Source organism: Heterocephalus glaber, unplaced genomic scaffold (genome assembly GCF_053883595.1).
Source record: "Heterocephalus glaber isolate CG9 unplaced genomic scaffold, H.glaber_assembly_v1.0 deba00000347, whole genome shotgun sequence".
Taxonomy (NCBI): Eukaryota; Metazoa; Chordata; class Mammalia; order Rodentia; family Bathyergidae; genus Heterocephalus; species Heterocephalus glaber.
Genome location: NW_028258143.1, coordinates 2,881,048 through 2,907,384, shown reverse-complemented (window position 1 = coordinate 2,907,384; position 26,337 = coordinate 2,881,048).

Here is a 26,337-nt window from a genome sequence, read left to right as displayed (position 1 = left end):
TCTAAAAAATTCTCCAGAAGAAATCTTTTTGGCTTGGGCTGGGTCTAAAAGCCATCTCATGAGCCATCAGTACAAGTCAAGTGGGTAGGGGTCACATTAAGTATGGTAGCTCAGGCTGATGGGTAGACTGGAGTGTGTACTATTTGAAACAGTAATCATTCTAAAGAATGATAATAGTGTTCCTAGAAGGAGAGGGTTGAAACAACAAAACAATATTTTTTTTTGTTTTTTTGGTACCGAGGATCAAACCTGGGTCCTTGTGCTTGCGGGGCAGGCTGCAGAATCACTGAGCTAAATCCCCGGCCCTAACAAAACAATATGTAATGCATGTGTAATGAAATCATATTTACAACAAAATTTAAAGTTCATAAGGCAATAAAAATTTGCTTGTATGAATGAATAATAATACATTATGAATTACATAGTTAATATGTGCAACTTAGTGTTTAGATATAAATAATAAACATTTAACATAAATGTTGGAGGTAGTATTATGATGACCTAACCCTACTGGGTTTTTTTCATATTTATAAGCAATGTCAATATTATAAAGTTTTGTTTGCTTGCTTAATGTTGGTTCAGTGTAGACCTCTTTATGGACAGAAATAAAGCCAGGCCTAATTTCATCATATGATTCAAAGTCCCTAGTTCTAGGCCAAAAAAAAAAAGGAAGGGAGGGGTGGCTAGAGAATGACAATGAACTCTGAAGTCTAGCTTTTGGGCATCTTGGAAGACATTGGAGTTAAGAGGAGGGGAAAGACATTTCTAGTTGTGTTCAGGCAGTAAAACAAAAAGTAAGGACACGTTAGAGGGAAGGAATTTGCCAGCAGGCAGATCTATACTTGGGTAGAGAAGGTGCTACATTCCAGGGCTGATATTAGAAAAAGCCAGAGGTGTCTAGACACTCCTGTCTGCCCCTAAAAACCTCCCCGTGGAGTAGGGAACTAAGAACTGTCTGGAAGAGAGACAACCATATACACTACTTCTTACAGCCTCTTCAATATTTCATTTTATATTTAAAATTTTAAATATAAATAACAGAAATTGTTAACAGTGGTTTTTCTAGGAAAAAAACAGAAAAGACTCACTTTTTTGCTTTATCTCCATATTTTTATTGTTTTATAATGGTTGACATAGTGAACCTTTATTCCACTAAAATGTGAAGAAAAGCTTTTTAAAGTAAAAATATAGTATAACACAATGGGCAGTGTATAAAATTTTAATACCTCTTAGAAGTTAGAGAAATGATTATTTTAAAAATCTGATAATAGTTATCTCAATAAAATAAAATGCATTGATTCTGTAAGGAAAACAACCCTCAAGAAGGATAGAGAACTAATATTGGATACAGTTTTCAGCCTTTTTTCTAGGAGAAAATCCCAAGAGATTATGAGAACAGGGCGTGTGAGATGGGGGAGGACTGGGGAAGACGTCTGGAGGTGGAATCTTAGCTTGTACATCTTTTTTTTTTTCTTAAGCAGAGAGAGTAGCCCTTGTTACCTTCAAACTAGCTCTGAAAAATAAAAGCTATTTAGGTATTTCAAGCAGTTTACAGGAAACACTGAATTTCAGTCCCCTGTGTCGAGTTCCCCAGGGATAAAAACAAAACTTTCTCAGTAAAAGGCTGACATCATATTAGAAATTTATTCCTGCCTCTTTTCCTATGGATCTCTCCTGGACCCAAGGCCCAGGGTAAAGTAGACTATTATTATTTGTTCTGTAATGCAGAAGATCTACTGTGGGAGTTTAAATTCTACTGTGCATTTTAAAAATGATTATGAAAAGGCATTCAGGTACAGCAAGGCTTGTGCTTCTTTTATAAAGGCTTAAGCAAATAAGCAAACAAATGACTGGATTGTTGTTATTTAACTTGAGTCCCCAAGGTCCAATACTTCCTTTGAATACACACATATGAGCGCCTCAGCTTCAAGGAGTCATGACTCACAGCTGAGGGCAGAATTTTAGCCCTTTGAATTACTGCAACAGGGCTTTCAGGAAACACACACGCACATGCACACGTGTACACACACACACACACACACACACACACACAGGACAGGGCCAATCTTGAGTTTTGTTCAAGGCCAAGTAATTGAAGGCTGTAATTCTTTACATCTGCTCAGTCATCCAGCCCAAGAAGGTGTTTCTTGTCCACCTCCACATAGTGGAAACTATATTGCTGAATTTTCCACATCTGAAGAAGCAGATGATTTAGCGAACACCTTCCCACAGATATTTTTAAGGTGCTCATCTACTTTATGAGTAAAGTTTTCTTTCCAACTGCTCTCCTTTTTGTCAGAGTGCCAGTTCCACTTCTAGCATTGTTCAGCTTAGGTTGCTGGGAGGCAAAGGATAGGCAGAGAAAATATAGATCTGCAAAGGAAGGAAGGGTTGGGGTAAGGAAGACCTGGGGAGCGGGACTTAGGGAGGAGACAGATTTAGAAAACCTGGAGGAAAAGGGTGGAGTGAGAGATAAAACAAAACATTTAGGAGAAGGGATTAGGGAGATAAGGAGTTCAAGGAAGAAACATGAGTAGAGAAAAACAAGAATGAAAGGATGTATAGATAACCAGAGTAAATAACAAAAAGGAAAGCATTCTCCTTTTATTTTAGAAAAAGGTGTTACACATTGTATACATTATCACATTATTATGTTGTACCTTATAAATTTGTGCAATTGAAATAATCCCATGGTCTAGGGATGGAGCTCACTGGTAGAGCGTTTTCTTAGCATTCACAAGGCCCTGGGTTGAATCCCCAGCACCACAGGAAATAAAAATAAATAAATAATAATAACTCACACATTCCCTCATACCCTCCAAAATTTTTTTAAAAGGTGTCACTATATCGGTTCTTCCCCCAAAATTTTTCTTGAGCAATTTTTAATGACTCTTATTTGGCAGTGTTACAAGTCAGCAAATATAGTCATCAGCTCCATTTTTTAAAGATCAAAATTGAAACAATATTTTCTTTACTATGTTCTTTTAATTACATAATGAGGGGGTTAAGTAAAAGAAGATATGTTTTTTAAATTAATTTTTATTTGAACACTAATTATTGCTAAATCTATAGTATTATAAAAAATATGAAAATATGTTATATTTCATTTATCAAATTTTTAAGATTTGGACACTATGATTTTAAAACATGTTTGCTTCTTCAAAGTAACCCCATAAAAATATGATGGTTCATTCATCCAACTAATATTCATTCTATCTTCTTAAGTATTTGAAATACAAAATAGAAAAAGACATCATGAGGTTTATAATTTGTTTCATTTTTTATCATTTGTAATTTTACTAGTACAAGTTAGATTTACATAACTATCACGGTCATCACAGGGAATTTGTACCTTTACATGATGTATCTTGATTCCTTTTTTTTCCCCATTCCCCTCCCCTCCCTTCAACCTCTCTTCCCCTTCCTTATATATAAAAGCCGTGTTTCCATTTTTTTGTTCTTTTCTCATTTTTTCTTTTTCCTTCTTTCCCCCTCTCCCCTCTCTAGTTCCCCCTTCCTATTGAACTATTCTTTCTTATTTCACACTGTCTATTATACACTTTTGTCCCTATTTACATTTTTAGTTTCTTACACCAGACAATAAAATATTTATAAATGTGTGTCCAGTTTATTTCACTTAAGAGTATGGCCTCAATGTGCATCCATTTAGCTATAAATGTCTCAAGTTTATCCTTTATGGCTGAGTAGTATTCCATTGTATAGAAAAACGACATCTTTTTTATCCATTCATCAGTTGATGGGCATTTGGGTTATTTCCAAGATTTAGCTATTACAAACTGTGTCACTAACTATAAACATGGAGGCACATGTACCGCTGTGGTATGATGCTTTTATTTCTTTTGGGAAGATACCCAGAAGAGGAACAGTTGGGTCAAATGGGATCTCTAATCCTAATTTTTTGAGGAATCTCCACACTGATTTCCACAGTGGTTGCACCAGTCTGCACTCCCACCAACAGTGGAAAAGGGTTCCTTTTTCCCCACATCCTTGCCAGCATTTGTTGTTGGTTGATTTCTTGATATTAGCCATTCTTTCTGGAGTGAGATGGTATCTCAGCTTTGTTTTAATTTGCCTCTCTCAGATGACCAGTGATGTTGAACATTATTTGCCATTTGTACTTCTTCATCTGAGAAGTGTCAGATGCCCACTTTTGGATTGGGTCTTTCAATTTGAGGGGGTCTGATTTTTTTCAGTTCTTTTTATGTTCTACATATTAGTCCTTTATCTGAGGGACTACTGGCTAGAATGTTTTCCCACTCTGTGGGCTGTGTGTTCTCTCTGCTGGTGATTTCTTTTTCAGTGCAAAAGCTTTTTAATAGGGTGAGATCCTCGTTGTTGATTCTTTGTATTATTTCCTGTGCAGTATGGTTTTGTTCATGAAGTGTTTGCCTACCCCTATATCTTCAAGAGTTCTCCCTATTCTCTCTTCCAGCAGATTTAGTATTCCTCTTTTAATATTTAGATCTTTGATTCATTTTGATTTTAATTTAGTGCATTGTGAGAAACATGGGTCTAGTTTTAGTCTTTGGTATATTGAAAGCGAGTTTTTCCAGCACCATTTATTAAAGAGGCTATCCGTCTTCCAGTGGACATGTTTGGCCCCTTAGCCAAAGACGAGGTGGCTGAGTGTATGAGGTTTATAATTTGATGGAAAGGGAAAAATTAATCAGTGGTCTTGAACCACACATTAGCAAATGGAGGAGATGATGCTCGAGGCAGATGTGTAAGAATGGTGAAAGTTGGTCTAATAAAGAAAGAAATAAAGATGGAAAAGTAGAAGAAGATGAGAAAGGTATTCCAAGAATAAATTGAATGTAAAAAGAAGAAAGGAAGATAAAGTAAAAAAGGTGGTTGGGAGATGATAGTGAGAAACAGGATAAGATTAAGAAAGGAATTTGTAGGAAAATGGGTGTATTTTGAGCCCATAATGTTAAGTGAAATAAATTAGACACCCAAGTTTAAACATCACACAGTTTTTCTTACATGAGAAACCCAAATTATAAATAAAGAGCAAAACAAAAAATAGATAATAGGAAGTAGGCAATAGATCTGTCTCAAATGGCAAGAGACGGATGGAGGGGAGAGGAAGGGAATGTACTAAAAAATTAATTAAGGTATGGTATGTCCCAACTCCTCACAAGGAACATTGTGTACTGCAAACATGTACTAATAAAAAATGATTTTGGGGCTAAGTAAATTATTTGAATTCTAAATCATATCTGAAGCCACTCAAAACTAGAAATTCTACTTATCTGAGTAAACATATGTATTAGAGAGTCTATCTAAACACATTGATTTAGAAAGGACCAGATCAAAAGCAAGGAGTCCAGTTAGGAGACTTAAATAATAATCCAGGAAGGCTCTGGTTTGCCTGGAGAGTGACTTTGAGGAAGAAAGTCATATCCACACTTGAGTATGTAAGTGTTAAAGAACTGATTGAATGTTAGGTATGAGAAAGAATGAAAAAATAACTTCAGAATTTCTGGGTTGTACATATGGGTGGATGGTTGTATATTCAGCAAAATATGGGAACCTCAGAATAAGAGCAAGTTTTAGATGAAGTTATTTGTCCAATGACTCAAAAGAGACTAGTTTATGGATAACAGAGCTAGAAGAAGATCAGCAGAGAGACAGGGAGGCTGTCAAAGGAGCCTACAGGGGGAACAGAGAAGATTGTTAAAGACAGGGGAAAGTGGCATTACAAAAGGGGAGGAGGAAGAAGTTTTCCAGAAGGATGATATGATAAATAGTGGTCATGTTACACAGAGGAAAAGTAAGAAAAGGAGGGTAAATCAGCTAGTGAAGTGGTTGTAAAGTTGAGGACAAGGATATAGGCTATTCTTTTAAGAAGTTTCACCTGTGAAAGATAGAAGATATATAATGTAAGTAGGAGATTTACCATCATCATCAACATGGTCTTCCTTCTTATCATCATCATGTCTACCACTAAGATGATGAAAGAGATATAAGCATGTTTATATGAAATAAAGTAAACAGAATGGGAAAGACTAGAGATTCAAGTAATGGAGAGAATAACAGATGGAACAAAGTTTCTGAGAATAAAGTTAGGGGTGATATGTATTTTGCCAAGATCTTATACACAACAGGAGGCATAATTTCTAACCTACTTGAATACAACTCTAGGAGATGTCATTCACATGGACTAAAACATAAATGGCATCTCCAGAGTAGTAGTATAGTTGGCAATCCTGGAAATGGAAAGTATGAATCTAGCAATCTCCCATATCACCTTTATCCCCTTCTCTGAGTAATATGAGAACTGCCTCTAACTCATTGAAGTCCTCGATACTGAAACCAAGGTTATCTGTAAGTGCCCACACTCCTATGTGAATGACAACAATTGACAAAAGAAATATAACCAAATATTCTGTTTCACCAATCCAATCTTCTTCTAGTTGCCATTCCACATATATTTTTGATCACTTTTTATACCCCACTGAATGCTATGCTAGTCTTTGAGGAAAGCAGAAAGATGCTAAACAATAAGGATCATCAAACTCATTATGGTCTTATGTGAGAGAAAAGACAAATCTACTCAAACAAAACTATTAGGAGATACTGCCAAATAAGATGTTTAGAGTTAAAGGACTTTCATATAATTGAGAAGAAAGGAAATGTAAGATCATCTCTAGTGATTTTCAAACTGTGTTTCCTAGAACCTTAGGACTTGGTGGAATGCTTCAGGAGTTCCACAGAGAAGGATGTGTTCTCTGCCAAGCATTGAAGGTTTAAATTGATTCAGGAGGCTCACTTGACAATGTTTGTAATTACAAACAACTTAAATGTCTTTCAACTGGGGTCAGTCCAAATAAATTTCATACAATGAAATACTAACTAGCTGTTTTTTTAAAAAGAGAAATAAATCTATATGTTTTGTTAGGAAAAGATCTCGAAGATCTGTAATTAAGTGCAAAATAAGTTGCAGAAAAATATTCATGGCATAATCCCATTTCAATAAAACAGAGATACGTGTGTGTAGCTTGTATATATTTTAAATATTATTTTTAGAAAGATACAGAGTATTGAGAATTTTCTACGTCAGTAGTGAGACTGCACATGGTATAGGGAGCAAAGGGCAATTTTTTTTTTTTTTTTCGGTACCGGGGATCGAACTCTGGTCCTTGCACTTGCGCAGCAGGCAGCGAAACCGCTGAGCTAAATCCCCGGCCCGGCAAATTATTGATTTAGTTAAAACTTCTCAATCTTTTGATAGAAAACTGAGATTCAGAAATACTGTGACTTAGTCATACAGCTAGCATTAGACAAAACCTGAAACATAAGTTCAACTTTTGATTTCTCATTTGCTTCTCTTCATGCCTCAGTAAAAGATCACTACGTTCAGGAATAGTTTGCAAAAGAACTACTTGCTTTTCACCTCTCTTTTCCACATTGCCTCAACCCCATGTTTGCTACCATAGATTATTTCCCTCTCTCTTCTCATCCTATACACAGCTCGATTTCCTCTCTCCCTAATATGTACAGTTTCACTCACCAAGCAGTGACACTCAGGGCATCTATTGCTTGTTGTACAAAATAAGGTTTTATTCCTGGAAGGAGAGTCTGTCCTCAGGTCAGGCAGTAGGGCAGACACTGGGAAACAGGCATAGTAAACATTGGTTTAATTGAAATGAATGTTGTATTTATAGATTTTGGAGGGCAGGAATACCCAAATTTATAAAAAAGGATAATTACCTGAGCCTCTCATGTTAGTCTCGCTTTCTATGAGAACAGAATATTATTAAAGATATAAAGGTGCTAAATGGTTCCTTTACTAAGTAATTTTGGTGAAGTCAAAATCCAAGCTGTGTCACTTATTAGTGTGAGAACATGGGAAAACTGTGTACCTCAGCCCCTGTAACTGTCCGTTTCTCCTTTGTTAAATGAAAAGAAGAATAACATCTAACTCCTACAGTTATCATTTGGAATAAATGAGATAGTGGCTGTGAAGTGCTTAGCTCAGCGACAGCGCATGAAGTTCTCATAGTCAGTTGTTACTGTTTTTCTTATTAGATATTGAAAATATTGGAAGGAAGTAGGTTAATTTAGCCTTCTCTCATTTTAGAAACATTAATATCACCTTAGATTCTCCTTTGATTTTAAGAAAACCAAGAAATCCATTTTTCAAGAAATAAAGTTATCACTTCTGTTCATTAGTGTAATTTTTTTTCAAATGAACAACTACTGCATGTGAGGCCCCATGGAGATGGAGGGATGAAAATGATATGGGGCCTATGCTCACGATGCTTAGGGTCCAGTGGGCTCACTTCTCATTCTCCAACACAAGGGAACACACCTGGCCCAGGCAAACCTGACACTATTCATCATATGTATATAGAGGGTAAAGGATAGGCAGCAGTAATTCATATGTAGGCTGGTGAAATGGAGTGAATGATATAGCTTAGGTGCTCACAAAGTTTTTGGCGTTGGGATCATTTTACATTCTTACAACTTAAAATATTTTCTAAAAAGCTCTTAAAATGTAGGATATAGTTATTGTTGAATATTTTAGAAATGAAAATATAGAAAGTTTTAAAATATTTATTTTGAGAGATAGTATGTAGAGTACTTGCTTAGCACGGGAAGAGCTCTCGTTTTAATCCCTAGTGCAACCAATAAATAAATAAACGAGAGGTTCCACTGCTCCCAGCACAGAGGAAGGGGCTTCCAGGCCACGGTACCACTGCTCCCAGTGCAGACGAGGTGAGCTATACAGGGCCCAACAGCACACACACCCCTGCACCGCTGCCCCATCGAAATGAGAAGACATGTAAACAAGTCTCAAAAACAGACTTCCAGATCACCTACAGCAACCCCAAAGGGAAATGAGATGGAACACTCTGATACTCAACCACCTGGACTCCCTAAACTGGCAACAAAAGAGGATCTGGAAAAAATGAAATCAGAAATAATTTCTCACTTAACAGCAGAGATTGTGCCCATAGTGCAAGACATGATTAATAAATCTAGAGAGGACATAGATAAAAAGATAGAGGAGCTGAGGAACATAATGGAATCCCAACGTAGGAAACAAATGGAATCCATAAAACAGATACAAATGGATTTCCAGGAGATTAAAAACTCCATTGAAAGCTTATGCAGCAGAATGAGCCTATGTAAGGACAGAATTTCAGATATAGAAGATAAGATTGCAATTAGTGACAAGGAAAAGAAAAATTTCTTTAAAATTGTAAGGAACCACGAGAAATCAATCAAATAGCTGCTAGACAATGCAAAGAATAACATAAGACTGATCAGAGTCAATGAAGAAACAGGAGAGAGTGCAGATGACAAAACAAAAAACAAAAAAACTGTTCACAGAAGTGATGGCAGAAAACTTACCAAGTAGGGGGAAAGAATTTGACATTCAGATAAATGAGGCATATAGGATTCCAAATAGCCTTGATCAAAAAAATTCTACACATAGGAATATAATAGTTAGGATTCCAGAAACACAACAGGAGAACAAAATTCTACAAGCAGTCAGAGAAAAGAAACAAATCACATACAAAAGAAAGCCCATCAGAATCACAGCAGACTTCTCAACACAAACCCTCAAGGCAAGAAGAGCTTGGAGTGACATATTCCAAGCCCTAAAAGAAAACAGCCTCCAGCCCAGATTGATGTACCCTGCAAAACTATCTTTCAAAATGGATGGTGAAATAAGATACTTTCATGACAAAAAGCACATTGGGAACTTTGTGAATACCAAACCAGCACTCCAAAAAATTTTAGACAATATCCTAGGAAAAGACAACAAGGATCACAACCACAGGAAGCCCAGAAGAATGAATCCGGTGGGCGTGACAAGAAATTAAATGCAAAGGGGGAGAATCCAACAAACAGAAAAAGTCATGACAATGATAAGTCAATATGTATCAGTTATAATCATCAATTTTAATGATCTCAATTCACCACTCAAAAGAAATAGACTGGCAGAATGGATCAAGAAGCAAAATCCAACAATATGCTGCATACAAGAAACACACTCAATTCAAAAAGAAACTCATAGACTGAAAGTTAAAGGGTGGAAAACAAAACTCCATGAGATAGCATGAGTAGCTATCCTCTTTGTGGACCAAGTGGATTTCAAACCCACACTGATTAAGAGAGATGAAGAAGGACACTACATCCTTGTAAAGGGAAAAATCCAACAGGAAGAGATGACAATCATAAATATATATGCACCAAATACTAGTGCACTCAAGTATATAAAACAAATACTAAAGGATGTGAAAAGTCATATATACACTAATACAATACTAGTGGGGGACCTCAATACCCCACGGTCACAAATAGATAGATCAACTAGACAAAAAATAAGTAATGAAATAGTAGAACTCAATCAAACTCTTGAACAAATGAACTTAACAGATGTTTACAGAGTCTTCCACCCCACAAAATCAAAATACACATTCTTCTCAGCTGCACATGGGTCTTTCTCCAAAAGAGACCACATACTCACTCATAGAACGTGTTTAAGTAAGGGCAAAGGAATTGAAGTTATCCCCTGTATATTATCAGGCCATAGTGCAATGAAATTGGAGATCAATAACAAAAGAAACTGCAAAAATTTGATAAACACATGGAAATTGAACAACACACTTCTGAATAACCAATGGGTCACAGAGGGAATTAAAGAAAAAATCAGACAGTTCCTTCAAATAAATGACAATGACAATACAATATATGGGAATCTATGGGACACAATGAAAGCAGTCTTACAAGGGAAATTCATAGCAGTGAATAATCATATTAGGAAAACAGAGCATGCTCAATTAAACAACCTGATGCTGAACCTCAACCTCAAGAAAAAGAAGAGCAAAACAAGCACAGAGCTCGCACAAGGGAAGAAATTATAAAGATCAGGGCAGAAATCAATTCAATGGAAACTAAGATAACGATACAAAAAATCAATAAAACCAAGAGTTGGTTCTTCAAAAGAATAAACAAAATTGACAAATGCTTAGCCAACCTTATCAGAAAAATAAAAGAACAGACACAAATCCATGCAATTAGGAAGGAAAAGGGGGAAACTACAACACACCCAGCAGAAATCCAGAGGATCATCAATACCTACTTCAAGAACTTGTACACCAATAAGATGGAAAACACAGAAGAAATGGACAGATTCCTAGATATGTATTAATTACCAAAGTTGAACGAAGAAGACCTAAAAATTCTAAACAACCCAAAATCAACCAATGAAATTGAAAATGTAATTAAAAACTTACCAACTAAGAAAAGCCCCAATCCTGATGGCTTCACTGCTGAATTCTACAAGACATTTAGAGAGGAATTAGTGCCATTACTGTTTAAACTCTTCAACGAAATTGAAAGAGAAGCAATACTCCCAAATTCATTCCTGGAAGCAAGCATCACCTTGATCCCCAAAGCAGAGAAAGACCCAACCGAAAAAGAGAACTATAGGCCAATCTCACTAATGAACATAGATGCAAAAGTCCTCAATAAGATACTGGCAAATAGGATGCAGAAAATCATCAAGAAAATCATACACCCTGACCAAGTGGGATTCATCCCAAGGATGCAGGCATGGTTCAACATATGCAAATCAATCAATGTAATACATTATATCAATACAGCCAGGGACAAAAAGCATATAATTATCTCCATAGATGCAGAAGAAGCATTTGACAAAGTCCAACACACATTTGTGATAAAAACCCTTCAAAAAATTGGAATAGTTGGTATCTACTTCAAACTGACAGAAGCCATCTATGAAAAACCAACAGCCAATATCATACTAAATGGTCAAAAACTGAAATCCTTCACACTAAAATCAGGAACAAGACAAGGATGTCCACTATCACCACTCTTGTTTAATATAGTCTTGGAAATATTAGCCATGGCAATTAGACAAGAAAAAGAAATAAAAGGAATAAAGATAGGAAATGAAGAAGTCAAATTGTTATTATTTGCAGATGACATGATACTCTATATAGAAGACCACAAGAACTCCACCAAAAGTCTTCCAGACTCAATAACAAAATTCAGTAGACCAGCTGAATACAAAGTCAACCCAAAGAAATCAATCGCTTCCCTCTACATGAACAACAGACTCACTGAGAGAAATTGGGCAAACAATTGCTTTCACAATAGCATCCAAAAAACTGAAATACCTAGGAATCAACCTAACAAAAGAAATCAAAGACCTCTTCTCTGAAAACTATAGCACTCTGAAAAGAGAGATTGAAGATGATATCAGAAAATGGAAAGACATCCCTTGCTCTTGGGTAGGAAGGATCAACATAGTAAAAATGGCCATACTTCCAAAACTGCTATATAGATTCAATGCAATCCCAATTGAAATCCCAGGAGCATACTTCACAGACCTTGAGAAAACAATTCAAAAATTCATTTGGAACAAGAAGAGACCCAGAATAGCAAAAGCAATTCTAGGTAAAAGAGACATGGCAGGGGGTATTACAACCCTCTACCTGAAGCTATACTACAAAGCTACTGTGATAAAAACAGCATGATACTGGCAAAGAAACAGACCTGAGGACCAGTGGAACAGATTAGAAGATGCAGAAACAACTCCAGACACTCCCAGACATTTCATCTTTGATAGAGGTGCCAAACACCCTCAGTGGAGGAAAGATAGCCTCTTTAATAAATGGTGCTGGAGAAATTGGGTTTCAACTCATGAAAGATTAAAACTAGACCTATATATCTCACCATGCACTAAACTAAAATCAAAATGGATTAAAGATCTAAATATTAAAATAGAAACACTGAATCAGCTGTAACAGAGGTTAGGTAGAACTCTTGAAGACACTGGTGTAGGAAAAGTTTTTATGAATAAAATCTCAGTTGCCTGTGAACTAGCACAAACAATCAACAAGTGGGATCTCTTCTTATTAAAAAGCTTCTGCACAGCAAGAGAAACCACCAGCAGTGTGAAGAGACAACCCACAATGTGAGAAAAAATTTTCACCAGTGGTCCCTCAGACAAAGGTCTGCTATCTCAAATCTATAAAGAACTTTAAAAAATCAGACCTTCCAAATTTAAAGACCCAATCTGAAAATGGGTATCTGAAATGAACAGACATTTCTCACACAAAGAAGTAGACATGGCAAATACACATATGAAAAAATGTTCAGCGTCACTCATCATTGGAGAGATGCAAGTGAAAACAACACTGAGATTCTACCTCACTCCAGAAAGAATGGTTGCTATCATGAAATCAACCAATAACAAATGCTGGCAGGATTGTGGGGAAAGAGGAACCCTGCTCCACTGCTGGTGGGAGTGTAGACTGGTGCAACCACTGTAGAAATCAGTACGGAGATACCTCAAAGAACTAGGATTGGAAGTCCCATTTGACCCAGCTATTCCTCTGCTGGGTATCTTCCCCAAAGAATTAAAAGAATCTTACCACAGTAATATATGTGGACCCATGTTCATAGCAGCACAGTTTGTAATAGCTAAAACTTGGAAGCAGCCCAAATGCCCATCAACTGGAGACTGGCTAAAGAAAATGTGTTTCTTTTTTTATAAAATGGAGTACTACTCAGCCATAAAAAATGAGTAATTAGAGACATTTATAGCCGAATGGATGCACATTGAAGCGATACTCTTAAGTGAAATAAATAGGACACACATGTGTAAATCCTGAATAGTTTCTCTAGTGTGAGAAACTGAAAGTATAAATAAGGACTAAAAGTTACAATAGATAATGTGAAATAGGAAGAAAAAGGGCAAAGGGGAAGGGGTAGTGGGCGGAGTAGGGGAAAGGAAAGAAGGGAATGGAATTAATATGAGAAAATGAAAAAAATGGAAACAAAGTTTTTGCAAATAGGGAGGGATGGAGAGGTTGAATGGAGGACAGGGGAAGGGAGAAAAACAAGTACCAAGAGAGGTTATGTAAAGGTGCAAATTTCCAATGATGAATGCCATTGTATTGTATACCTAAAATGTACCAATAAAATAAATTTTTAAAAAAACAAACAAGAAAACAAATAAATGAATTGCTTGTTAACATAAGTTACCTATTCTTTCAAAAATAATTACATAGTGATGAATGTAGAAGAGAGGATAACTTGTTGATATTTCACTTGTCCCTGAAAACATCTTCAATAGATCATGGAGCTTTTCGTTTTTTTCTGTAGCCCAGATTAAACTCACTTTCAGCCTGGTGTACTAGCACACATCTGTAATCCCAATTTGAGGCAGGAGGATCACAAGTTTGCTTTCAGCCCAGGCAATTTAGTAACTTAGAGAGATCCTGTCTCAAAATTTAAAGATAATTTTAAAAATTTAAATATACAAAAGAACTAAGGATGTAGCTCAGTATGAAGGCCCTGAGTGTGAAGGCCCTGCATAGTATGGCAAAGTTCAATCCAGGTAAAATTAAAACTTTACTTTTATTTTATTTCTAGTTCAAAACATGTCACCCTATAGTGCAGTTTTACTCCAGATCTACAGTGACCTGAATGAGAGGCTCACCTCAGAACACAAATCCCTCACTGTGGCTGCCCAAATGGAATCTTAGGATTTCACTAACCTATGCATTGTTATGTGTCTCTTGAGGTTATCTTGTTTTTTTTTACATTATATATCAAATGTATAGTGGGAAAGAAACATTTATTTTATAGTTATTTGGATCAAAATGAACAACCTTCAGATCTACTAAAGTATCACAAAATCCTCAAATTTGAGCCTAATCCCAGGAATAAGTAAGAAATTTGGTTGAGTCTTTTGGGGAAAGGGTAAATAACTGCATAAAAGGGAGAGAACAGTATGTGATCAAGAGAGCAGAGGGTGTTAGAATATATTCTTGTTCAGAATGTTTGCCACACTTCTCTAATGGAACGATATTGCTTCCTGAGGGGTATCAGGTTTGCTCACACGACATTCTTTGACTAATAAAAAGAGGACACACATGATATAGATCATTTCCCAGCACAAGTTTAAAGGAGCTTTCCTTCTGCCCAGAAATCCAGTGTATCTAGAATGGTGTAGTTCCTTCATCCTGGACCCAGAGTGGAAAGAACTCAAGACAGACTTCCTGGGAGACCTGCAGTTGTCATGTAAGGCATGTAGTGTGGGCAAGGAATAGATTCCTGCCACAAAGGAAAGACTTGAGGGCTTTTTATTACCATAGCATATCTTAGCCTAAGTGTGCTATTAATCTTTAAATTACTTCCTATGCCTGTATTTTTCCCTCCTCCACAGCCTTTCCTACTAAAGACTGCAAGGTTGAGACTTGCTGGACTTTTCTTCTAATCCTGACTCTACCATTATTTATCTAAAATAAAGAGGCAGCAGGAGGCTTCCGGGTAGGCGTGCTGCGGCTCCCAGCATAGAGGAAGCTGCCGGGTAGGAGTGCCATGGCTCCGAGCCCAGAGGAGCTGAGCTGCACAGGCGCCAGGAACACAGACCGGCCCCCCCCCCATCCACCCCGCACGGTGCGTCAAAATGAGAAGACAGGTAAACAAGCCACAGAACCAGACTTCCAGATCACCTAGAGTAACCCCAAAGGGAAACGAGATGGAACACTCTGATACTCAACCACCTGAACTCCCTGAACTAGCAACGAAAGAGGATCAGGAAAAAATGAAATCAGAAATAATTTCTCACATAACAGCAAAGATCGTGCCCATAGTGCAAGACATGATTAATAAATCTAGACAGGATACAGATAAAAAAAATAGAGGAGCTGAGGAACATGATGGAATCCCAACATAGGAAACAAATTAAATCCATAAAACAGATGCAAACAGATTTTCAGGAGATTAAAAACTCCACTGAAAGTCTATGCAGCAGAATGAGCCAATGTGAGGACAGAATTTCAGATATAGAACATAAGATTGCAATTAGTGACCAGGAAAAGAAAAAATTCTTTAAATTGTAAGGGACCACGAGAAATCAATCCAGCAGCTGCTAGATGACACAAAGAAAAATAACATAAGACTGATTGGAGTCAAGGAAGAAAGAGGAGAGAGTGCAGATGATATAAAATAAACTGTTTACAGAAGTAATGGCGGAAAACATCCCAAACAGGGGAAAAGAATTTGACATAAAGGTAAGTGAGTCATATAGAACTCCAACTAGCCTTGATCAAAAAAAAATCTACACATAGGCATATAATTGTTAAGATTCCAGAAACCCAACAGAAGAACAAAATTTTACAGGTAGTTAGAGAAAAGAAACAAATCACACACACAGGAAAGCCCATCAGAATCATAGCAGACTTCTCAATGCAAACCCTCAAGGAAAGAAGAGCTTGGAGTGATGTGTTTCAAGCCCTAAAGGAAAACAACCACCAACCCAGATTGATGTACCCTGCAAAACTGTCTTTCAAAATTGATAGTGAAATAAAATACTTTCATGACAAAGAGCACCTTAGGAACTTCATGAATACCAATCCAGCACTCCAAAAATTTTAGACAAAATCCTAGGAAAAGACAATGAGGATCACAACCCCAGGAAGCCCCGCAGAATGACTCCACTGGGCACGACAAGAAATGAAAAGCAAAGTGGGAGGATCCAACAAAAAGAAAAAATCATGACAATGATAACTCAATACATGTCTGTTAATGGTCTCAACTCATCAATCAAAAGAAACAGACTGGCAGAATGGGTCAAGAAGCAACATTCAACAATATGTTGCTTACAAGAAACACACTTAATTCAAAAAGAAACTCATAGACTGAAAGTTAAAGGGTGGAAAACAATACTCCATGAGACAGGAACCTGAAAAAATGCATGAGTCACTATCCTCTTTGCAGACCAAGTGGATTTCAAACTCACACTGATTAAGAGAGACAAAGAAGGACACTATATCCTTGTAAAGGGAACAATCCAAGAGGAAGAGATGACAATCATAAATATCTATGCACCAAACACTAGTGCACCCAACTATATAAAACAAGTTCTAATGGACATGAAAAACCATATAAGCACTAATACAATAGCAGTGGAGGACCTCAGTAACCCATTGTCACAAATAGATAGATCAACAAGACAAAACACAAGCAATGAAATACTAGAACTCAATCAAACTCAAACTATTAAAGATATGAACCTAACAGATGTTTATAGCGTGTTCCACCCCACAAAATCAGAATGCACATTCTTTTCAGCTGGACATGGGTCATTCTCCAAAATAGACCACATACTAGCTCTAAGAACATATTTAGGTAAGTGCAAAGGAATTGAAGTTATTCCCTCTATATTATCAGACCATAGTGCGATGAAATTGGAGATCAACAGCAAAAGAAACTGCAAAAACTTCATAAACACATGGAAATTGAACAACACACTTCTGAATAACCAATGGGTCACAGAGGAAATTAAAGAAGAAATCAGACAGTTCCTTCAAATAAATGACAATGACAATACAACATATCAGAATCTATGGGACACAATGAAAGCAGTCTTATGAGGGAAATTCATAGCAGTGAATAATCATATTAGGAAAACAGAGTGAGCCCAATTAAACAACTTGATGCTGAACCTCAAACTTCTAGAAAGAGAAGAGCAGGACAAACCCAAATCTCATACAAGGGAGGAAATTATAAAGATCAGGGCAGAAATCAGTGCAATGGAGACTAACAAACAATAAAAAAATCAGTGAAGCCAAGAGTTGGTTCTTCGAAAGAATCAACAAAATTGACAAACCCTTAGCCAACCTTATCAGAAAAAGGAAAGAAAAGGTCCAAATCCATGCAATTAGGAAGGAAAAGGGTGAAATTACAACAGACCCAGCAGAAATCCAGAGGATCATCAATACCTACTTCCAGAACCTATACACCAATAAGATGGAAAACACAGAAGAAATGGACAGATTCCTAGATATGTATTAATTACCAAAGTTAAAGGAAAAAGACCTAAAAATTCTAAACAACCCAATATCCATCAATAAAATTGAAAAATGTAATTACAAACTTACCAACTAAGAAAAGTCTGGGTACTGATAGCTTCACTGCTGAATTCTATAAGACATTTAGAGAGGAATTAGTGCCATTACTGCTTAAACTCTTCAATGAAATTGAAAGGGAAGCAATACTCCCAAATTCATTCCTGGAAACAAGCATCACCTTGATCCCCAAAGCAGAGAAAGACCCAACCGAAAAAGAGAACTATAGGCCAATCTCACTAATGAACATAGATGCAAAAGTCCTCAATAAGATACTGGCAAATAGAATGCAGAAGATCATCAAGAAGATCATACACCCTGACCAGGTGGGATTCATCCCAGGGATGCAGGCACGGTTCAACATTCACAAATCAATCAGTGCAGTACACTATATCAATAGAGCCAGGGACAAAAACCATATGATCGTCTCCATAGATGCAGAAAAAGCATTTGACAAAATCCAACATGCATTTATGATAAAAACCCTACAAAAAATCAGAATAGACGGTCGCTACCTCAATCTGATAAAAGCTATCTATGACAAACCAACAGCCAATATCATACTAAATGATCAAAAACTGAAATCCTTCACACTAAAATCAGGAACAAGACAAGGATGTCCACTATCACCACTCCTGTTCAATATAGTCTTGAAAACATTAGCCACGACAATTAGACAAGAGAAAGAAATAAAAGGAATAAAGATAGGAAATGAAGAAGTCAAATTGTTATTATTTGCAGATGACATGACACTCTATATAGAAGACCACAAGAACTCCACCAAAAGTCTTCTAGACTTAATAACCAAATTCAGTAGAGTAGCTGGATACAAAGTCAACACACAACAATCAATAGCTTTCCTCTACATGAACCACAGATTCACTGAGAGAGAAATAGGGCAAATAATTCCTTTCACAATAGCATCCAAAAAACTGAAATACCTAGGAATCAACCTAACAAAAGAAATCAAAGACCTCTTCTCTGAAAATTATAGCACTTTGAAAAAAGATATTGAAGGGGATATCAGAAAATGGAAATACATCCCTTGCTCCTGGGTAGGAAGGATCAACATAGTGAAAATGGCTATACTTCCAAGATTGCTATATAGACTCAATGCAATCCCTATTGGAATCCCAGCAGCATTCTTCATAGACCTTGAGGAAACAATCCAAAAATTCATTTGGAACAAGAAGAGACCCAGAATAGCAAAAGCAATTCTAGGTAACAGAGACATGGCAAAGAAACAGACCTGAAGATCAGTGGAACAGATTAGAAGAGGCAGAAACAACTCCAGACACACTCAGCTACCTCATCTTTGACAAGGGAGCCAAACACCCTTGCTGGAGGAAAGATAGTCTCTTTAATAAATGGTGCTGGAAAAATTGTGTTTCAACTTGCCAAAGACTAAAACTAGACCTGTATCTCTCACCATGCACTAATCTAAAATCGAAATGGATTAAAGATCTAAATATAAAAAGAGAAACACTGAACCGGCTGGAACAGAGGTTAGGTAGAACTCTTGAAGATATTGGTGTAGGAAAAGACTATATGAACAAAACCTCAGTTGCCCATGAACTAGCACAAACAATCAACAAGTGGGATCTCTTTTTACTAAACAGCTTCTGCACAGCAAGAGAAGCCACCAGCAGTGTGAAAAGACAACCCACAATGTGGGAAAAAAGTTTTTACCAGCGGTCCCTCAGACAAAGGTCTACTATCTCGTATTTATAAAGAACTTAAAAAAAATCAGACCTTCCAAATTTAAAGACCCAATCTGAAAATGGGCATCTGAAATGAACAGACAGTTCTCACACAAAGAAGTAGACATGGCAAATAAACATATGAAAAAATGTTCAACCTCACTGGTCATTTGAGAGATGCAAATGAAAACAATGCTGAGATTCCACCTCACTCCAGAAAGAATGGCTGCTATCAAGAAATCAACCAATAATAAATGCTGGCGGGGCTGTGGGGAAAGAGGAACCCTGCTCCACTGCTGGTGGGAGTGTAGGCTGGTGCAACCACTGTGGAAATCAGTATGGAGATACCTCAAAGAACCAGGACTGGAAGTCCCATTTGACCCAGATATTCCTCTGCTGGGGATCTTCCCCAAAGAATTAAAAGAATCATACCACAGTGATATATGTGCACCCATCTTCATAGCAGCACAGTTTGTAATAGCTAAAACTTGGAAACAGTGCAAATGCCCATCAACTGGAGACTGGATCAAGAAAATGTGGTTTTTTTATAAAATGGAGTACTACTCAGCCATCAAAAATTAAAAATTAGAGACCTTTATTGCTAAATGGATGCACACTGAGTCGATACTCTTAAGTGAAATAAACTGGACACCCATGTGTAAATCCCAAATAGTTTCTCTAGTGTGAGAAACTGAAAGTGTAAATAAGGACTAAAAGGTATAATAGATAACGTGAAGTAGGAAGAAACAGGGCAAAGGGGAGGGGGGAGTGGGAGGGGTAGGGGAAAGGAAAGAAGGGAATGGAATTAATATGAGAAAATGAAAAAATGGAAACAAAGTCTTTGTAAATAGGGAGGGATGGAGGGGTTGAAGAGAGGGCAGGGGAAGGGGGAAAAATAAGAACCAGAGAGTATGTAAAGGTGCAAATCTCCAATGATGAATGTCATTATGTTGTCCACCTAAAATGTACCAATAAAAGGATATACAAAAACTTTAAAAAAATAAAACCAAGCAAGTTACTTGACCTCTCATTTATTTATTTTAAAAATTAAGCATGTTATTAATAAGTAGAATATTGTTATTATTAATTTATATTTTAATACTGCCTGTAAGCACTCAATAAAAGTTTTCAACTCAACTTTGTTCTCTGCAAGAGAGTTAGGTAGGTTTAATCATTCACTTGAATTGTTTGTTGTGCTTGCAATTTCCCAGTACAATTTCTAGCTTCCATTTCTTCAGAGCTTTAGGAAATCTAAATAATATTCCTAAATGCATTCTATTTCAATATGAGTGGAAGACTTATTTTCCTCATGCACCTCTGAAATCCCTATATATTCTATTTATAATTCCATAATATACCACATGTATGGACTTTTGTATTCATACCTCATCTTTATTCCCATATTTGACACTCTTTGAGGGTAAGGACTCTTTCTTTAATTCGTTTTTATAACTGTTTAGAACCTAACAGACTATCATATTTAACAGTCCATGGAATAAATAAAAATGTGCCCTCTTATAAATGGTAAAATTATTTTTCAGGGTATTCTGAAGAGTTTCTGTATGAATATCTGTTCACTAGTGCCATAATTGGAGCCATACATCTCAGTCTTCCAGAAAGAGACCAGCTTGGAAGAAGACTGACCAGTTTCCTTCACAAATCATGGCATGTGTCGGAGACGAGGCACAGAGAGCAAAAGCTCTCATATAAAACATTTTCTCAGGGTTGGAAATATCATGTGGATATTTCTTTAAAAATAAATAGAAAATTTGGAGTGGTATGTTGTCTTTGTTTTTAGCAAACTCGAGGTCCTAGCTGACTTCTGTTTGTTTATTTTCTCTGGGAATTTAGTAGCTGTACTACACCCTAGGGTGTATCATTTCAGGACAATGACTCAGAAAGCAGTGCAGATGCCATGACTTACCTAGTCCCTGAAAAATGCCTACCATGCAGGAAATGAAATAAGGTTCTTGGACTCAGCAGAAATGGGGTGAGGCTAAAGAGGCTGCTTTGAATTTGTGGGCTTTCCCAGACTGCTTTGGAAACATCTCATGCAAATCCAAACAGTATCTGGGTCACAGATAGCTTCTAATCAGTAATTTCTGAATATGCTTCTAGTCCTGTAGTATACTTAGTGGTAGTAGGCCTATTTGGAGAACTACAACAATCTAAATAATTTAGATAGGTTGATACCTTTCTACCAAGGAGAATCTTTTCTTTTTCCTAATTTTCTGCCATTCTTGGAACCATTTCCAAGGCCCAACATTTTATTATTCTGAACAATAAATGAAATCCAGTTGTCTAGTGCTTCTATAGACAACTTAAATATGCACCATCTGTTGTTCCTGAAAACATCTATATCTATATATCTCTATGTATCTATCAATCTATCTATATATAGTCCACCTTGTAAAGCAAGAAATAGCTTGGTATAAGCATGAATCTTATCATTGTATTTGACAGAACATTTAGTCTGTAACTCACTTTAAAATCCTGTGAGATGGTATTTGGAAACTTTAGTCTTTTGGTTATAATACACCAAAAGTACCTAGAATTCTATGGGACATAGACTGTCAGGAAATGTTGAGTGTATCATGTAGGGGGGAGAAGTGAACAAGTTTACAAGAAGACTTCAAAATGCAAATAGAAGATTTAAGAATATGCAAATTGGAGAAGGATTTGAGAATGAGGAAGAATTTGCGAATATAGAAATCAAGATGTAAAGCACATTTTTCATATTTACTCTGACCTCTTGGCTTGTATAATATTCTGAAAACAGAGCTGTTAAGCTTCTGCCATGACAGAATTTTTGGGGGGAAATCCCATAGATGACCACAGGCTAAAAATGCACAGCTAAGAGGGGGGTTTCCAAATGAGTTGGCTTTTGTCCAAGGCCACAGTTATTCATTCAATGTGCCCCCTATAGTAGAAGCTTGTGCTGGTCTAGGATCATCACTTTTGCCTAGATAATGGGAGTTGGTACTGGGAATCCTCAGGAAAGGAAATGAACTGTGAACACATGAACTTTACTTACGTTCAAGGACCTCCACATATAGTTGAAGATTATCAGCCCTGACTGAATTTGAGGCTAAATGTTATAAACCATCACAAACAAATGATGACAATATTGTCATGCAATACAGTTTTGTATCTTTTCCTAATTTGTGATGAAGGCAACCATCTCTAGGCAGTTTTATATAAGCAACACACATACATAAAATTAAAAAAAAGAAAAGCACTTCAGACTGTACATTGTGGGATTTTGACACTAAGTACTTTACTGACATTTCAGTTCTCATCATTACATTCCAGATAGAATTTAAAATGTTTTATCCAGCACCAAGGAACGACAGTGGAACGAGAATGGAGTTCAGAGTTTCATAGACTTGACCTGGACAAATCATTTAATCTTTTTGGGTCTCCATTCTCTTGTCTTCAAAGTAAAAATGGAGAGTAACACTTTTCTCTTTCAGTTTATAAGACTGATTATTTAGGTTAGCAAACTGGACTATACCTTTGGGACACACAATATACAACGTATTCATATCTCCATTGCTTGGCAAAAAGTACACATTTAATAAGTGGTTTTTGAATGAATGAATGGTATATGGAAATATTGTAGTAAGTATAGGTTTGGCTTCATAAATGTAAATGCTCAATAAATGTTAATTTCCTCTGCCTAAAGTAGCAGTGAGGTAATCCGCAGAATTTATCCTGAGGCATTAAAAGCTACTTTCCTCCACTCCAGGACTTGAATTTTGGCCTAGATAAGGATTAGGGGAGATACATTGCCAAATTTGGGATTATCATTTGTCTATTTTCAAAAGAGGAATATGGAAGGGACATGTAGAGAAGAAAGAATCAGATCAAGACAAAATACTTCACATGGATGAAGTGTCATTTTTCTTTGCTGAATTCTGTACTTTAGTAATAGGCACAAAAGTGAATATAATTGCATCTTCCTTTTGATGCCTGATATTTTGGAGAATTTGTTCAATGTAAACATACCTTAAAATATTCTTCTGAATTAAACTGTTATTTGCCCTATTTTCATGTACAAATTCTGAGTACTTGTTAAATTGAAGTCACATACATATCATTCAATATTCTAGCAACTTGTAAGTGATGTAATTTAAAAATTATTTAATGGTTATTTCCATATGTGATCATTTCATTAATTATATTGTAAATAATGAACTTTTTGTTGTGAGTTGTAAAAGATTATTATAACTTAAACTATGTATTTTTATTTTCTGGACAAAAGAATCACTTACATAAAAATAACATTTCCAATGTATATCAAGAACCACTTTGAATATCTACTTATAAATTATCAAAAATAAGAGCACAAAATGTAGCATATACATGACATAAGAGGAAATGAATGCATAAATTGAATTTCATTTGAAGAAAGTTTCTTTTCAAATAATCAGCACAGGAAAGGTTGAGATAATGTCATTTTCCTGAAGTTACTTTTTCATTCTTGAAGACAGACTTTGTGTTAGCAATCTTAGAGTTTGCTTTTTAGCAAGTCAAGAAGTCACTGGAGTATTCATAAATCTTTATATGTGATGGAAATTTGAGTTAATTGGCATTATGAATTCTTGAAGTGATAACTCAGGACTGGCATTGATGTGTATGACTTTTTCAAGACAGACAAGCTAGGACTGTAAGAATAACTTGTATACCTAAGATAGATAGTTTTGTGCTCTGACTACAATATTCAAATGTTACTGAATTCACAGAATCAACCTAAGTGGGGAATGTAAGAGGACTGCAGGTGGAAATGGGTAACCTACAAGACCATTAAATCTAAAAAAAACACAAAAAACCATCAATTATTTTGACAGTGATGGTGATAAAGAGCTAATGTATTTTTCCAAATAATAGGAGATATCTTTTCTTTATGAGCTATCTTTTCTTTATGAATAGTAAAATACAAAATGAGTTGTCAGTTCATTTTCTTTAAGCCTTGGTTTCATAGATTTTTAAAATTCAGAATTTAGAAAAATTAATCAGGAGGTAGACATACATTCTGATATGAGAAGGGGAGATAAGTGTCTTTATTTTACCTAATGGATTTTACCTTGCTCCAAAGAAGTGGCTGCATGTGACCTAATGGGTCAAGACCCAAAACTCTGGATCTGGAATTTCATCTATTATTCTATGGTTTGTATTTGAAAATGGTGGATTTTTTCTTTTGCATGTGCTTTATGCTTATGAACGTTGAATTGGTGACTTCACCCATTGATGGTGACATCAGTGAAATTTCCTAAATGGGATCTTTTAGAGTGGCTTTATCTCAATTCCCAAAGAATCTCCAATTTCTTGTTGGGAATGGAAGTTCATCCAAAGCTTGGCTGTCCTTGCAGGGCAATGGTAACTTGCTTAGTCTCAGCAAACCTCTTCATGTTAGGGGCCAAGACTTCTCTTTATTTGCTACTCCCCATGAATCTTGCACAAAACCCCTGCTCAGTGGTTTCCAGCCTACCTTAAATGTTACCTCACATAATATTACTCAAGTGGATTCTACATTTCTTAGCTAGATCCCCTTATTCAGGTTGATATACATACCCCCAGCTGCTGGGAAATTGGCTGCTAAGGCTCAACTGTGTTTCCCAGTGAGCTCTGACTTACTCAAGGTTAGGCCTTTTTGGTGGAAAGGGCAAAGCCAGAGTGGCTAATGGGGAGCTACAAAAAATCAATTCCTTTGCCTTGTTTTTGGACAACTCTAAATGACCCATCCCAACTTCCCCCATAGGATCAGCTGAAGGCTCAAATGCAATCAGATTGCAGGCCAGTTTCTCCTTCTGCTTAATCTCACATTCTCAGTGAACCTTGTACATGTCACTCTCAGATTCAGAATCTGTATCCAGAGAAGCTAGTTCAAGTTAGGGAAAATTGTTCATAAATCTATAATTATTTAATTATGAACAACAGCTCTTCTTGGAAACTTTTGATTTTCTGCCATACCCATCTCAACCTAAGCATCAAAGCCATTCCAGATTGATAGAGGATCCATGGAGTCAGCTGTTCATCATCAAACCCAGTCCTTTTAGCCCCAGCTCTGTCTACTATTTCTTCCCTTTTCCTTAGATGACACTTTTCAGGTTCTGCTGCCTGAAAGCTGAGTCTGTTACACTCAATACTCTAGTTAGATATGATTGTAACTTAGCACCAGATCCCAGTGTAGTGCAGTGATTCTAAGAGTTTTAGTGCTATGTTTGGATTCTGGAATATTTAATGGCTCACTCAGAAAGATTCCTTTGCATCCACAATTATGACACTCGGTAGCTTATCAGAACCATGTCACTAGGTGCATAAAACGGTCACCTGCTCTTTCAAGCCTCTTGTAAATATTTCCAAGGCAAAGTCCCTGTATGTTTCAGAAAGCATGCAACTTTCAGAGATTCCATGTTGTTCTCACATTACTTTTTTTTTTTTTTTGGTACCAGGGATCGAACTTGGGACCTTGTGCTTGTGAGGCAGGCGGCAGAACCACTGAGCTAAATCCCTGGCCCCACTCACACTACTTTTTAACTCTATCAGTTGCTAACCTAGTGCTCGTTACTGCAATATGTAAGGTACTCAGCTTTCTATTGCTTCTGAAAAATATCAACATCATCTGAAGTTGATAGCATGTAATTGAAAGATCTATGATACATTTGAGAACTACTTCTGAGACAGTTTTATTGGTGATTGTTGTGTATGAT